We start from the raw sequence: 14,545 nt of genomic DNA on the forward strand, positions 1-14,545 counted from the left end.
CTTTTATTACTTTTCTTTTGGAATTTCCAGCCTCTTCTATTACTTTTCTTTTGGAATTTCCAGCTTTGAGCAAGTTGGACATGGATCCCTCAAGGAGGATCACGCTTTCAACCCCAGAAAACTCAAAATAATGTTTCTTTCATCTCCAGAGAGTGGAGGAGGAGAAGAGTCCATGAGTAGATTCAGTCACAAGGGGCTGCTGTGACCCCGCTGCCATCACCCTACCTTCTTCGGGGGCTTGGGAACTCCAAGGAAGGAGGGGAGGTTGATGTAGGCACGAATTCCAGCATCTTCAGGGAAAGAGACCCGTCGACTTTCTGATGCCATGAACAGGACGTTTTGGTAGTCCTGCCAGGCAAGTCCAAGCGTGCTGCTGGACGTGCCCCAGCTGGAGGCGCACTCCGTCTTCCTAGTCACCTAACCACTGGCTTAGAGTTGAAATAAGGATGCTTTGGGGAATAAAGTTTATACCGTATACTTTTTTGGAAATGTTTATTGACCAACTAATTTATTATAGTATATTTGTGGACCACAAATAAGTCTATTCAATAGCTATTTTCCCTTTCTCTCTTTTTTTTTTTTTTTTTGTGGTACTGGGGTTTGAACTCAGGGCCTACACCACGAGCCACTCGACCAGCCCTTTTTTATAGTGGGTGTTTTCGAGAGAGGGTCTCACAAACCATTTGGCCAAGCTGGCTTTGCACCTCAATCTTCTTGATGTCTGCCTCCTGAGCAGTTAGGATTACCTGGCGCCCAGCTTTGATGGCTATTTCCAAAGATATTTGCAGAGAGAAACATCACCGAGATGAAATATTTTCTTATATTAAATAAGCTGCCACTCAAAATAAGTTTTTACAAAAAAATTTTAACTTATTTGCTATTTCATCTTTATTTTCCCCTTACAAATTCAGTCTCTATATTAATTTGTGGACTATCACAGCTTGTCTGAATGCAGTGTGAGTGTCCTGCCACTATGACTGGTTTCAACCTTTCTGCTTAATCTTGTCAGGATTTACTGAAGACTTCCTGGCTAAGACCATTGCTTTAATCATAGTGCTGTGCTCCAAAATTTGCATTATTGCGTTATTACTTACTGCCAAAGCAGAGTCTGCATACAGCTTTGAACTTTAGTATTTACAGTAATGTCAGGTGCTACACCTTTGATAAAATAAACTTCCACAAGCTTCGCTTTGATTCCATGCATTGGATGCCAGGACAACAGGCCTGAAAGCAGGATTGTCCCCAGAAACAGACTTCTGTTCCCTCTGTGAGCAGGGACATTGTAGCTCCTCAACTTTCGTAGTCACCTACTCACACTAAGAATTCCTCTGAATGGTGTTGTTAGCCGAAAGGCCTCTCTCTAGGCTGGAGGGAAGGTGGAGCAGGAAGGAGAAAGGACACGGAGCAGCAGCTGGGGGGTCTGAGGTTTAGGTTCTGGAGCAGAAACCCGCCCTAAGGTCCCAGTCCTCTTTCAGGAGAGCTCAGAGGAGCCTGCCTGGTCCCTGTTCCAGGTCCCTGAGCTCTCCTGAGCGTTTTTCAACAACAGTCGTGGTGTTTTTAATGGAGGCATGCTATGGCTTGCTTGGCCGACCATTTACTGTGATCAGGAGCTGCTTCTAGCCACAGAGTTTGAGGGTCTGTGTGCCTGTGGTTGTCAGCACACAGCGCTTTGATGCAGAACAGACTCGATTTGAAGCCTTCGAGAGAAGCCCAGAGCCTCAGGCTGGAGGACAGGTGTGTTGTCAGAGAAGTGCTGGATCCATGGGCCCATCTCACACACATGGTGTGCGGAGCCTGTGAGAGCTAGCAAAAAGGTTTCATCCGGGGATCATTGATTTGAACATGACAAGATTTGTGATTTCCTTTGCACGGGTTTCTAACTTCATCGCCGCCATCATTTTTATTATTGTCAGGCAGCACCAAGGCCTCCCACACAAGCACTCTCCCACTTGAGCCACACCCCCAGCTTTCTAAAACCATTTTACCTTTCCAGTGTTTGCAGCGGGAAGCACAAGGCAGTTAACTCTCCGCTTGTGTGCGTATTTGCACACAGACACAAGCGCTATCATAAACTGAAGTTAGGGTTGGGTGCATGGCTCCAGTGGTAGTCTTTGCCTAGCAAGCCCAAGGCTCTGAGTTCAAACTTTTGTACCCGAAAAAGAACAATCCCAAATAAGCTAAAGTAAAATTAATGCTGGGGCCCTAAGAGAAATGCTTCTGTAAAAGGTTACATGGTGGCTGGGTGACAGCGATGGGATGGAGTCAGGATCAATACAAAACATTGATCATATGCGGCTAATTAATTCACACAGTTAAAAAAACCTCAGTTCAAACATTACAGATTCCAGAAGCTGTCACTGAGTTCTCTCAAGGCACAGAGTTAGGTGGCCTGCCTCCTTCCCTAGGCAACGCCACACATGGGGGTGGGGTGGCAACACAGCAAGGGGAAAAGTCTTGGCTGTGAGGCAGCAAAGCCCTGGAGCCTGTCCTGAAAAGAATAAGGAGGTGGCTGTTTAGCTCTTGATTCTATCACTTAGCTCCTTGTGATTTGGAGCGACCATTCCCCGTGTCGTGGTCATAGACAGTACTACCGCAAATAATTTTCACACACACACCCCCACCACTGGCACTGGGATTTAAACTCAGAGTCTACACATTGAGCCATTCCACCAGCCATTTTTTCTGATGGGTTTTTCTGAGATAGGGGCTCATGAACTATTTGCCTGGGCTGGCTTTGAACCATGATCCCCCTGATCTCTGCCTCCTGGGTAGCTAGGATTACAGGTATGAGCCACCAGTGTCTGGCTGCAAATAAGTTTTTAAATTATATATGTGAAGCTCTTAGTACAGCTTCTCTGGTACATTATGAGTGCTCAAAAAACATTAGGCATGGTGATTGCTGCAGGCATCTTGGGTGTGGCTACTGAAGTAAGAAGTGCTCAGGAGACCTACTTAAGTCAGCAGGGGGTGTAGCTCAGGGGTAGAGCCTTTGACTGCAGATCAAGAGGTTCCCCAGTTCAAATCCGGGTGCCCCCGGTAGTTATTCTCATTTGATCACTTATGGGGGGGTATTGTGTTGTCCACAATTGTGGGTTTATTATGCTACCTGTGAAAAAATATGGATTAATAATTCACACTTCACATGCATAGGTTAGTTGCCTAAAAGAAGTTGTTAGCATGGGGGTTTCATGTTTAAAATATACAATTTAAAGCTTAAAATTAAATACTGTTAGGTTTAGGTGAAGAATACCACCCTTTTGTGTATATGAAATTTTTCTATAATTAAGTTTCTTTTTTTTTTAATTTGGGCACAGGTGGCTCACACCTGTAATCCTAGCTTCCCAGGAGGCAGAGATCAGGAGGATGGCAGTTCAAATCAGAGGATCTGGTTTGAAGCCAGCCCTGGGCAAATAGTTTGCGAGACCCTACCTTGAAAAAAACCCAAGATAAAAGATAGCTGGTAGAGTGGGTCAGGTGGTAAGAGCACTTACCTTACAAGTTATGTAGACCCTGAGTTCAAACCCCATCATTGACAAAAAAAAAAAAAACAAAGAAAAAAGGTTTTCCTAGCTGGGCATCAGTGTCTCATGCCTATAATTTTACAGATAACAAAAGGAAAATATTCTCTTCAGTTTAAAATGCCATTTTATTTGTTATTATTTTTGGGGGGGAACTAGAGTTTGAACTCAGGGCTTTGCACTTCCAAATAAGGCACTTGAGCCTCACCTCCAGTTCATTTTGCTCAGGTTATTTTGGAGATGGGGAGTGTGACCTCAAAAACTATTTGCCTGGGCTGGCCTCGAACCACAATCCTCTGGATCTCCGCCTCCCAAGTAGCTAGGATTACAGGCATGAGCCACACACACCTGGCAAAATTGCTATTTTCATCTTGAGCTTCTGATATAATTTGGGATCATGCATGAATAAACTTTGCCTTGGTGTGTGGGGACATTTCTTTCCTTATTTCTCATAGCCACCATGGTTTCTGGCTCACTAGCTCTGTCACTAGCATCACTAGCAACACAGGACTTGGGGACAAGTGCACAGATGTCTGTGAGTACTAGCTAGTCTGCTGTTTCAACAGGTAGGCTGCTGTCCAGAGTGTGCATAAGAGACCATCTTGCCCAGAGATTAAGAAAGAAGACACCAAGCATTTGTAATCCCAGCACTCCAGAGGCTGAGGTGGGAGGATCATGAGTTGGAGGCTAACCTGGGCTACATAGTAAGAACCTGTTTGTAAAAACAAAGAAGGGAGAGGAGGGGAAGGAGGAGGGAAAAGGGGAAGCAGTGGGGATGGAGGAGGAGAGGAGAAGGAAGAAGAGGAGGAAAGTGGAGGAGGGGGAGGAGGGGAAGAAGAAGAAGAAACTTTCCAGCTTGTTTATATTTAGGATGGTGACACTCCTAGAATCTGAGGATTAAGTCACTTGAAGGTAATATCACCCAGTAAAAGTGAGACTAAAATCAGCACATTGGCACTGAAGAAGTGACCCAGAGAGACGTGTTTATGAGCAGAGCAGCCTAAGTGATGGCTTCAGACGGGAATGTCAGCCCATTAATTATGATCTAAACTTTCAGCCTAAAGTATTGAGTGGTGAGCTATCAGCACTAATGAGGGTCAGACAGGGCGTCAGACAGTAAGGAATTGGTAGTTTTCCTGGCACTGCCCTCTGCCAACTGTGTTTTAGACAGGTGATCACAAATTTGGGTTTGACATTAAACTGCGCTATTGAATTTCTGTCAGCTTTAGTTTCTTCATCTGCAAGTTGGGGACAAACAGAACTTATCTCCCGGGATGGGATGAAGACAAAAGGGATGATTCTTGACAGTGTGTGGAACCCAGTCCTTCAGTCCCCAAAGAAGATGTGCTGGGAAGGTTGGAGAAGCCAGGTAGGAAGCTGGGCCTTCCTGCTGGTCAAGCATTGTGGGGTTATGACCAAGGGTTTCTGCCCATGCTGGATGCTGTCCCCACCTTCAGGTCAGGTAGGTCTTCTGCCTAAACCTAGGAGAAGGGGTGACACCATAGAATGCAAATTGTCAGAATGCACGTGAACAGTCCGGGTGCCAGGGGATTCGAGGAATCAAGTTTGGCACAAAAACAGCCAGTGGTCCCAGCATGGCAGAGCCACCTGGGCATGGCTGGAAGTGCCTAAGAACCTGAGGAAGAGATGCCTGCGTGGGACCAGACTGGATCCGAGGCAGCAGGAAGCCGAGGGGCCCGTGCCTCTGTGTGGTCGTGATGATGCAGGGGACAAGAGACATGACCCAATCCCCACCCTACCAGTGATGTGCTAAAAGCCACTTCAGAATTTAGGAAAAATATGGGGATCCCAGAGTTGAGGCATTACATTTCTGCCATTCACCAGGATGGAACCCAAAATAGAGACCAAGTTTTTTTGTTTGTTTGTTTTGGTTTGGTTTGGTTTTGCGGTACTGGGGCTTTGAACTCAGGGTGTGTGTGTGTGTGTGTGTGTGTGTGTGTGTGTGTGTGTGTGTGTGATGGATTTTTTTTGAGATAGGGTCTCTCGAACTACTTGCCCAGGCTGGCTTCGAACCTCAATCCTTCTGATCTCTGCCTCCTGAGTAGCTAGAATGGCAGGCGTGGGCCACCGCTGCCTGGTGAGACCGAGTTTTTTCATAAAAAAAAATAAAGTTACAGTCCTCTACCCCTCAACTTGTGTCCGAAAACTTGGAAACACATAGCAGATCAGAGCCAAGACACTAATACTGATCCTCTGAGGAGCCATCGAAGTTTCTATTTTGTGGGCGTGAGTACGAATTCTGACCTCTAGAGAAAGGACAGTATTTTGGAACAAGAATAATTTGCAATAATTTTCCACAGCCTGAGAAAATAGTCTAAGAGCATTCGATTCCATTTGCTCCGATTGCGGCCTAAGCAACCTTGTGTTGGCTAATTTGGTTTCCCAGGTAACCTGAGGGACATTCTGGCTTATTGTCTATCAGTCTTTGAGAGTCTAATTAGGGAAGTCTTGAGAGTCAGGTCAAATCAGGTTGCGTGGACAAATTGAGGGGATCTGGTGCTGTGAATCCGAGGCCCGAGCTCTGTACCTTGATGACTACATGAAGGTCTGCCAGTTCAGGATTCTGGATGCCTTTCTGATGCTAATTATTAGCGCTCCGGGGAGGGTGAAAGGCGGAGGGAATGTCATAACCCAGCAAGTACCATGGCGAGGGGAGGCCAGGCAAGGGCCTAACCAGAAGTGTGCTGGGGATGGAGTCACTTTTGAGAACCGGTTGTCAGCCACGTTTCTGAGCAGTAGCCGTGGACCTTGGTATTTTCACTTTTAGGAATCAATCCTAGGTATGTAATCTGAGAAGGACGCAAAGATGTATGGATGTATGTTGTCTATAGTACTGACAGCACTCACCTCTTCATTTCCTTGTCTCTTCCTTTCTCCTTGTCCTTGATGGGCAAAACTCAACCCAGGATGAACCTAGAGAATACTTAAGCATGTGTATGTTGCTGGAGAAAAAGAAATTATAGCCAGGCACTGGTGGCTCATGCCTGTAATCCCAGTTACTTGGGAGGCTGAGATAGGGAGGATAGAGGTTCAAGGAGACCCCAGGCAAATGGTTCATGAGACCCCGTCTCCAAAATAACCAGAGAAAAATGGGATGAAGGTATGGCTCAAGAGGTTAGAATGCCTGCTTTGCAAGCATAAAGCCCTGAGTTCAAATCCCAGTCCCACCAAAAAAGAAAAAGAAATGATACAATGGGTTAGTTTGCCAGGACTACTGTAGCAATGAACCACAGAATGGATGGCTAGAACAACAGAAATGTCCCCTGTGTCTGCATGTGGTCATCCCTCTGTGTGTGTCTGTGTCCCAATCTCCTCTTCTTATAAGGACCTCAGTCCTATTGGATTAGTGTCCACTCTAATGACCTCATTTTAATTACCTGTTTAAAGCCCCTGTCTCCAAATACAGTCACATTCTGAGGTCTTGGGAGTTAAGACTTCTGTGTAAGAATTTCAGGGGACACAATTCAACCCCTAATACTTGCTGAGCTGTAGGCTTGTTTTAAATTCATGAGCTCAGCTCCTCCATCAGTCTTCCACATGGTCCAGCTGTCCTCCTTCTTTGCTCGAGCAAGTCTTTTCCATCCCCTAGAAAACGGTATTATAACTTCTCTCCCTACCAATTTCCAATACTGGCCCCTTCCTCACCCTCCGCAGAGTCCTCATGGCACACTTCACTAAGGAGATAAATGTAGCTAGAGAGGAGCCTATTCCCTGCCACTGTCCAATCCTCCAATCTGCTTCTGTGCAGGGTTCTCTTCCATGGCAATGTGTCTCTGCTCCCCTTCAGTTTTATCCGTGTCCCTACCCTTTTCACCTTCTAAAATAGTTTCCTCCTAGCTGGGCACTGGTGACTCATCTGTAATCCTGGCTGCTCTGGAGGCAGAAGTCAGAAGGATGGAGGTTTGAAGCCAACCCTATCCTGAAAATATTCCACCACTAGGCTGGTGGAGTGGCTCAAGTGGTAGAGTCCCTGCCCCCTACCCCCACCGCAAGCATTGGGCCTTGAGTTCAAGCCCCAGGACTACTCCTTTCCGCTTAACCTTTCTCTTCTCTTTCCTGCTGGCTTGTTCTCTGTAGAGTCATTCATCTGCAACAATCCAGTCCACCAGTGACTACCATAAACACCCTTCTTCTACCCTCCCCTCTCCATCCCTCATGCTGCTCGGCTGTTTCTTTGTGATTGAGGTGTCTGGACAGTACTGACTGCAATTCCTTCTCTTCCTCCTAGTCTCTCCCAAATTGACTCTGAGAGTGTGTCCTTAACACCCCATGGAGACTGGCTCTTGTCCAAGTCACCAATGACATACGTGCTGTCAAATCCTGTGGTCAAGTGGTCCCACCGCTTCCTCCATTCTTGGTAGTACCCACCCCACTGACGGCATTACTCCCATCGAACACGTTTTTCTTTCACCTCCCGTGACACCTGACTCCTATCTGTTTTCTATCTCTCTTCTATTCTATACCTAATGCTTATAACTTTTTAAAAATTTCACAATGCATGTGCATTGATTAGATTAGCCTCCTCTTTTGCTCTTTCTTTTCCCTCTCCTGCCTCCCTGTCTTTTGAACAGTTTTTGGTGGGTTTCCATGATACCATCTTCATACATAGACACAGCGTACTTCAGTATTTTCACCTCCCATCATTCTCTTTCTTTCTCGCTGTCCCACGCATCCGCCCCAAAGTTCCACAATTACATTCTGCATATGAGAGAAAATGTGATAGTTGTCTTTCTGAGCCTGGCTTATTTTACTTAACATGATAATCTCCAGTTCCATCCATTTCTCTACAGATGACATAATTTCGTTCTTCTTTATGGATGAATGATACCTCATTGTGTGTATATGCTACGTTTTCTTTATCCATTCATCTGTTGATGGGCACCTAGGCTGATTCCATAGCTGGCTATTGTGAATAGCGCTGCAATACACATGGGTGTGCAGGAGTCTATTGTGCGCTGACTTAGTTCCTTTGGATATACCCAAGAGGGGTATCCCTGGATCATATGGCAGTTCTATTTTTAGTTTTGTGAGGAGCCTCCAAACTGATTTCCAAAGTGACTGCACTAATTTACATTGCCACCAACAGTGTAAAAGGGTTCCCCCCACCCTTGCCATCATTTGTTGTTTTTGTTCTTTTTTAAAAAACTTTTTTTGTCTTATTTGTTTATTTATTTTGCAGTACTGGAGTTTGAACTCAGGACCTTACACTTGCTAGACAGGCACTCTACCACTTGAGCCCCAGCTCCAGTCCTGCTTTTGTTCTTGATGACAGCAGTTCTGACAGAAATCTCAATGTCACTTTGATTTACATTTCTTTATGGCCAGGAATGTTGAACATTTCTTCATGTATTTATTGGCCATTTGATTTGTCCTTTTGAAAACTGTTTCATTAGACTCGTTCTGCTGCCTTTTCTGGTCTATCCGACCTCTAAGTAAGAGGGGCTCACGAGTGTGTCCTCTGCTCACTTCCCCATCTACTATTTATCCCTAGTGATCACACACTCCAAAATTGGACCCTACACTCGGCCACATTGGCTTTCTTTGTGTTCTCCCAACATCACTTGCGCCAGCCTCGGGTCTTCACACGCGTGCTTGCCGCATTATGTCCTTGACTGACTCTTTTTTCTCGTGCAGGGGTCAGTCTTTTTCAAATGGGCCTTCCCTGGACATTGTGTACCATATTGGCACCCTCTGCCATCCACTTATTCTGTATGTCACCACCCTGCTCTGTCTTACCTTTTCTTTTCCTCTTTCTTCCTTCACTGGCTTTCCTCTGCAGTGTTTTGCTGATGCTGCTGTTGCTTTCCTGTGCTGGCTGCTTAACTCACTGACCCTCTGGCTTTCTTTTCTGATACAAGGGTTTGTAGTAGTAAGTTCCCTCTGAGAACCTCTTTAGCTTCCTTTTACAAGTTTTGTTAGGCAGTTTCATTATTGTTTGGTTACAAGCATTTTCATTTTTCATTGTTATTTTCTCTTTGACCATGAGGAATTTAGAAGTGGTTAATTATTTTTGCAAAGCATATTGGACGCTGGATTCTGGTGGCTTACGCCTGTAATCCTAGCTACTCAGGAGGCAAAGATCAGGAGGATCGAGGTTCAAAGCCAGCCCAGGCAAATAGTTCACAAAAAAGGGCCTGCCTAGCAAGTGTGAGGCCCTGAGTTCCAATCCTAGTGCCACCAACCCTAGTGCCGCCAAGTATAGATGACTACTTATAAGCTAATTATTTGTCACAAATTTCTTACTTTTCTAATTTCATTAGAGGATGAGGTTTGTATGCTGGTAATTCTTTGTAATTTGTTCCAATTAGATCTGTAACATCCATTTCTATAAATATTCCATTTGTGCTTTAAATGTGCATTCATTAGTTTGTTGGGTGTACCATTTTACATACGTATAGTATGTGTGTAACTTAAGTTGAATTTATATTATTCAAATCCTCATTTTTTTGTCTGTTTAAATGATCAGTTACAGAGACAGCTAAAATCTCTGAGTAAGCCAGCCATGGTGGTGCACATCTGTAATTCCAGCACTCGGGAGGAAAAGGCAGGAGGGTTGCAAGTTTGAGTCCAGCCTGGGCTACATAGCAAGTTCCAGGTCCATCTGAGTTACGAGATCCTGTCTCAAAAAACCAAATAAACAACAACAACAAACAACCATCTGCATATATGTTCTATTGTTAAAACAAGTGTTTGATTTTACCTTGTTTTGTTTAAGCTTTTTAAATCACTGGCATATTGATTCATAACTTAATAGTTATTTTATTTTAATAATATTTGGTTCAATTAATGTTTGTTTAGATTACCTAGCCACTCTTCCATTTCTTTGCTCACTTCTTACTGCCTTCATTCCTTTTGATTACATTTTTCTCCTTCCTGAAAACTAAAAAACATCTTTTCAATGTATCATAGTGAAGGGTTTACTGATGGCAAACTTCATTTTTTATCAGCACCGGTTCTCCTCTTCCTCTTCCTCCTCCTCCTTGTTTGTCTTCTCGGTTCTCTTTGTGGTGCTTGGGATCAAACCCAGGGCCTCATGTGTACTAGGCAAATTCTCTGCCCCTGAGCTACACCCCAGCCCCATCATTATCCCTGATCAATGATTTAACCAGTATAATAGTTAATGTTCTCCAGAGAAACAGACCATAAGGATGTGGACGGATGAATGGATAAATGAATGAATGAATGAATGGATAGCTATTTGTCTATCCATCTGTCCAACTACCTGTCTCTAATACCTATCTGCCTATGAAGATTTATTTGTGGAATTGGTTCATGGATTGTGGAACTGGAAAGTTCCATGATCTGTAAGGTGAGTAGGCAAGCTAATAGCCCAGGAAGACCAATAATTTAGTTTTAGTGCAGGTCCAAGGTCCAGGAGTATGAAATCCAGGAAAAGCCAATATTTTAATTTGAGTTCAAATACAGGAGAAAAGCCAATGTCCCACTCTGAAGGCAGTCAGGCAAGAGGAATTCTCTTACTTGGAGAAGAGACAGCATTTTTCATTGTATTTAGGCCTTCAACTGGTTGGATGATGGCCACCCACACTAAGAAGAGAGAAATCTACTTTACATAAACGTTAATCTCGTCCGAAGAACACACTCACAGATACAACCAGAATGATGTTTGGCCAAATATTTCAATGTTCTATAGCTCATTCAATATGACACATAAAAGTAACCACTGCAGCTGAGTGTGCTAGTCTGGGTTGAGAGTGGTGGTGTTGTATTTGAGCCGCACTTGAAAGGTAATACCCTACTGTCTTCTAGCTTCCAGTGTTGTGTTCAGAAGTCTGCTGTCAATCTAACACATCCCTCTGAGTAGTCTTTTGCTTCAGCTTGTTTTGTTGTTGTTTGTTTTTTGTTGTGGTGGTTGTTGTTTTTATTTGAGACAGGGTCTCGCTTACTCAGGCTGGTCTTAACTCATGAGCCCTCTTTCCTCTACCTCTACCTCCCAAGTACTGGGACTAAAGCATGTGCCACCATGCCCAGCTCAGCTTCTGGTTGGTTTTAAGGCTTTCTTTTTGTCTTTGATAGTCTACAGTTTCACTGGGATGTATGTGTAGAATTCTTTTGGTTTATTTTTCTAAAGCTAAATTGTGTTTCATGAATCTAAAGATTTGTGTTCTTTTTGAATTCTGAGAAAAGTCTCTACTATTATCATTTTAAATATTGCATCTCCTCTGTTTCTCTAGTCTCTTCTTCTGGAGCTCCTATTAGATATTTAAAACACAAGTGGTATTTTTTGTTTGTTTGTTTTCTTGTGGTGATGTCTATCACCATGTACACTAGGCATGCTCTCTACCACTGAGCTATATCCTCAGCCCAGACATATCTTGGGTAATCTTATTCTATCCCCTATGGCTCTCTCTCTTTCTCTCTCTCTCTCTCTCCCGGCCTCTCTCCCCTTTGGTGATACTAGAGTTTGAACTCAGGGACTCACACTTGCTAAGCTGGTGCTCTACCACTTGAGCTACACTCCCTGCCCTCTCAATTTTCTATTGATTTATTTCTCCATGCTTCATTTAGGGTAATTTCTTATCTTCTTAATGCTTCTTCAGCTATCTGTTCTGCTGTTTAACTCATCCACTGACTTTAAATTCCACTTAATATATACCTCTTTTTTAGAATTTCTACTTGTCTCTTTTTCAAATCTGACTTCTCTTTGTAAATTTTAAAATGCTTATTTTAATCTGCACTATTGACTTTAAAAAAAGACTTTAGATTTACATAACAATTGTGAAGTTAGCACAGGGAGTTCCTGTCCAGTTCTCCCACCCAGTTTACATTAAGACAACACATTTGTCACAGGTATGAACCAATATCAATGCATTAGTATTAGTTATAATCTATATTTTGTTCAGTTCGCATTCATTTTTGCATAATGTCCTTTTTCTTTTCCAGTATCCCACTGAGGATACTGCCTCAGGTGTCATATCTCCTAAGCTGTTGTTGGTTGGGAATGCATCTGTGTTTTTGATGTTCTTGATTTTTTTTCTGGCAGTACTGGAGTTTGAACTCAGTGCCTAATGCTTGCTAGGCAGGTGCTCTACCACCTGAGCCACTCCACTATCCCTTTCTTGTGATAGATTTTTTTCAACATAGGTTCTCAAGAACTATTTCCCCATGGCTGGCTTTGAACCATGATCTTCCTGATCTCTGCCTCCTGAGTAGTTAGGATTACAGGTGCCCAGCTTCCTTGATGGTTTTGAGGAGTACTGGTCAGGTATTTTGTAGAATGTTCCTCACCTTGGATTTGTCTGATATTTTTCTTGCTATCCTAGAGCTATGAGTCTGGAGGTTATATCAAGAGGAACATACAATTAACATGACTTATCATCTCTGATGTTGACCTTGACCACCTGAGGAAGGGTTTGTTACATTTCTCACTAACAAGTTACTATTTTTCTCCTTTCCATATTGTGCACTTCCAAAGAATTAAAAAAAAAAACCCTGTATTTTTCTGCAGTACATTCATGTACACAAGGTTATTTAGTTTATCACTCACAGCCTCCAGAATCCTGCAATGATGCTCTGTGCCAGTGTACACAGGTTGGGGCTGCAGCTACATGTCAACTCCCCTCCCCCTTGCAGAATCTTCCCAGAGACACACTGCCTGTGACAAGAGTAGGACAGGACTTGGTGGTATCACCTTATCTTACTATAATTAATAGTCAGAAAACATTGACCTTATAGGTAACAGACGTCCTCTATCTATTTTTAAGAAAAGACTGTGAGCCCACTGGACATCCAAACCAGAAATGTGGAGCCCAGCACATAGATAATCCCCTGAGTGTGACTATCAAGCAAAGGGTACAACCCAGGCAGGGCTGTCCTGCATACAAAGAGCCACTCTCTGGTCTCAGGCAGGGCTGCTTCAATCAGGGTGCTGTCCTGCAGTGGCCCTGTTAGCTCTGGGATGGAGGAGACCCCTTCACAGGGTCTCCTGCTTTCTAAGTCCTATGCCCCCCTAAACCTTGCACGTGACCTCCCTTTGCAGAAGACAAAAGTCTCAATGCAACCTTCATTGCTTCAAAACCAGAAAAAGAATGGACCCCGCTGTAGGAAACTAGTGTCCAGTTTGACAGAGGTCCCTCTGTAGCCTCTCTGCACTGGGATGCATGGGCGTCAGGAATGCTGACACCACAGCACTCGCTGTGGTCATCCTTACCCATCCTCAACAGCCACCATCCATAGCCAAACCAAGCTTCCCTTGTATTGGTGGCCTGACTTCAGCTTGCTAGGGGATTTGAGGGACCCCATAAAAACAAAAGATTATTGCTTGTCATGGCCTTTCACAGCAGTGAGTATCAGCATTTAGATAAAAACAGAGAAAGAGAGACTCCTTAAAGAATTACAATATTGATTTAGGAATAAGCAGGGAACACTGCAAGGGGCAATACACAGACCATGAGTGGATTTGCCACGAGTGGGTTCCAGGGCTCTGGGTAAAAGGAAGTGGTAGGAACATAAGGAAGATTGTGTAAGCTGTTTTGAAACAATAAGCTGTAGCCACAGGCATTAATAAGAAGGATGTTTGATGATCAATAACAAGGGTGGCACCAGCCCAGGGTTAAACAGACAATAACTGGGCAGGCATCCTCCAGGAAGCATTCTTTGTGCCAGATTGCAGTGGCCTCTGTGCACAATTGTGGTTTTGTGGACTATCTTGCAATAGTTCCTGTTATCAGGCAACTCATGAGCTCTCCTTTCATGGCCTCATCTGGGTCTGTTTTTTCAAGGTTCCACACCAGTGATTCCAACACACTCATTTCTGTGTCCCCAGCTACAGGCATGACCATCCTTAGTGGGTGCTGCCTGTCCTCACAGGGGAACAGGGAGGGTGAGAGGGCCCCAGATGCCCCTTGCCAGGCCCGTTGGCTTCTCTTTTCCATCTCATGTGGGGAGCCTCTCCCATGTTAAGCTCTGTTCCACAGTCTCAGGTTCACCCTTGGCTGCCTAAGACTCTGAGGCCCGGCTCTGGAGGCTACATATCTAGCCCCATATCT

The 14,545-nt window shown here is 44.2% G+C and overlaps 1 non-coding gene across 1 annotated transcript; it reads left to right on the forward strand.

Annotated features, from left to right (window-relative positions):
* Positions 1-2,963: 2,963 nt before the first annotated feature.
* On the forward strand, positions 2,964-3,036 carry Trnac-gca (transfer RNA cysteine (anticodon GCA)). Its single transcript has one exon. It is a non-coding gene; the product is annotated as a tRNA-Cys (tRNA).
* The last annotated feature ends 11,509 nt before the right edge of the window (positions 3,037-14,545 follow it).

The sequence above is a fragment of the Castor canadensis genome, chromosome 2 (assembly GCF_047511655.1).
Source record: "Castor canadensis chromosome 2, mCasCan1.hap1v2, whole genome shotgun sequence".
NCBI lineage: Eukaryota > Metazoa > Chordata > Mammalia > Rodentia > Castoridae > Castor > Castor canadensis.